Consider the following 2,797-nt stretch of genomic DNA (forward strand, 5'->3'; position numbering starts at 1 on the left):
TTTTTGTCTAGAGATGAAGAAGAACCACTCAACGACTTGTATTCCACATCACTGACTTAAGTTATTCAGTCATTGTGTTCATACAGCATTGACGCCCATAGTGAATCCAATAAAATTTCCCTAGGCCTTAAAATCCAAGTAGCAGAGTGGTAACTAGAAGTTAAGTTGCCATAGAGTAGTTGCAAGATTATAAGAGTAAAGACTCCAACAGATAGGGCATCAAGACGCCTTCAATTGCAGTCACCAAATACATTATTGATTGAAACGTTAAAATTTCTTTGAATTTTGTTGAAATTGTCTGTAATTTATTGATAATATTAAACTTAACCTATGCCGACATCTCTGAAATCAGGCGTGTCAGTGTCCGTGTCGATGACGGACACCTGCATCGATAGTTGCAATTACATTTAATTTATTCATTTTTTTCAAATTATTAACGGTGTCGATGTGTTAATGTCTGAGTCGTTTTAGGGGTGTTCATGCTTCGCAGAACTTAACTCATAATATAATACAATAAAATTTGTTCAAGAAATACATGGTAAAAGAAGGATTACATGGTATAATTATAGAAAATTTCTATATACAGTCATATCTTCCTAGGGATCATTGACGAAATTCTTTTTTTTTTTCTAGAACATACCGAATTCATAATTTTTTTTTGTGTGTTTTCAGAGATGCATTTTCGAAATAATCTAATTTTTTGAGTTGGAATTCGGAGATGCATTTTCAAAATAACCCAATATTTAGAGTGAAGTCCCATTTTAGTCCCTCACAAAAACTGTAGAGGTCAGATTAGTCCCTGAGAAAAAAAGTCCATATTAAATCCCTTACAAAATTTAACCGAGCCATGTTAGTCCCTCAACTAACATTTTTTAAAAATCGATTTTTTCTTACTTTTGAACTGTGACTGAACTGCTAATACGGACTCATTTTAGTCCCTCACAAAAAAGGAAGAGTCTAAATTAGTCCCTAAGAAAAATAAGTCTATCTTTAATCCCTTACAAAATTTAATCAAGTCATGTTAGTCCCTCTTTTAGTATTTTTTTCAAATCGATTTTTTTTTTTAAATTGTGACTGGACTCCTATTTTACGACTATTGAATTGAAATCATTTATGAAGGGATTGTAGATAAATCATCGTGATACCATGGCGTTCTTTTCTTTGTTTGGTTTATTATCAGGTTTATGGGTGGGTGACTATGGTTTTTGTTGTTATGTATTCTTGTGTATTAGGTGTCGTTATTGTTTTAATTATTTATGATCTTTTAGGAAGGTTTAGTTTTGTTACTAAGATAATTTAGGATAATTTCTTTCTTTTGTAAATAATACTTGTGGCAAAAATAATACACATGGTATGTTGGAAGAAAATTGGTTTATACCATATCACTTAGGTTTTGATGATAACAAAGTATTTAAGGAACAATTAGGTACACTAACATATGTTCAGTATGCAGGATCATTAGTCAAAGAATTTACCGGACTCTGACTCCGATAGGAACATATGAAGAGAAGCTTGAGACTCAGATTCTGAAAGATCAGAATACGATTACTCAAATTATGAATGATAAGATTTTAATGTCTCACATCTAGGCAACCCAACTTCTGGTGGAAACTTAGACTCTGAAGACCATGTGCAAAGGAACTCAACCTCTGACCCGTACTCGATTTCTGAAAGTAGGTCTATCTTGTCAAGTTTAGTCATAGTTTAAAAATACAAAAAAAAAATTGTTTGAAAAAAATATTAAAAGAGGGGCTAACATGACTCAGTTAAATTTTGTAAGGGATTAAATAAAGATCTTTTTTTTCTCAGGGATTAATTTGGGCTCTCCCTTTTTTGTGAGGGACTAAAATGGGTCTTCACTGGTGGTCCAGTGCGGTTCAAAAGTAAAAAAAAAAACGATTTGAAAAAAAAATTAGTAGAAGGACTATCATGACTCGGTTAAATTTTGTAAGGGATTTAATAAAGACTTTTTATTTCTGAGGAACTAATCTGACCTCTATAGTTTTTGTGAGGGACTAAAATGGGACTTCACTCCAATATTTATAAAAAATTAAAATCAAGGTGAATTAATTGTATTAATAGTATAATTAATTTAATTAATTAAAATATATAATTAAATATATGTCATATAATAATAATATCAACTTATTAAATATTTAAATCAACACATTATTTTTTATATAAAATTAATTAAAAAAATTAGTATAAATTAAAAATTATAATGCTAATAAGAGGATATTTTTAATACGATAGTTTTATTAATTATAATGTATAATGTTGTAGTTATTTAAAAAATAATTATTTTTATAATTTAAAAAATTTGTAATAAATAAATTATTACAAAATTAAGATTTTATTCAATCTCTTTGTATTTAAGTTATTATTTATTAATAATAATTCACTTTAATTTTATTAAAACTATATTATAAATATATATTTTTAAAAATAAAATCAATTGTTTTTTAAGATATTGGTTAATTTAAATATGTTTGTCAAACTAATCAATATTCTAAATTTTTTTCGATTAATTTAAATATTCAAATTAACTAATATCTTAAATTTTTTAAAATGAATTCAGATGTACAGAATAATTAATATCTTAAATTTTGACAGTGTTATTTCCGACCTATATAGAAAAATTCTCTAATTATATGCAGAAATAGAAAATCTTGATTTGATATTTATTTTAACCAGAAATCAAGGAAAGTTGAGAGAATCTAGAAACAACTACTCCTATTTGTTTTATATCTCAAGAACCGAAGGGTTTAAAATAAATACCAATATTAATTTATATATA

The sequence above is a fragment of the Vicia villosa genome, linkage group LG3, assembly GCF_029867415.1.
Source record: "Vicia villosa cultivar HV-30 ecotype Madison, WI linkage group LG3, Vvil1.0, whole genome shotgun sequence".
NCBI classification, from domain to species: domain Eukaryota; kingdom Viridiplantae; phylum Streptophyta; class Magnoliopsida; order Fabales; family Fabaceae; genus Vicia; species Vicia villosa.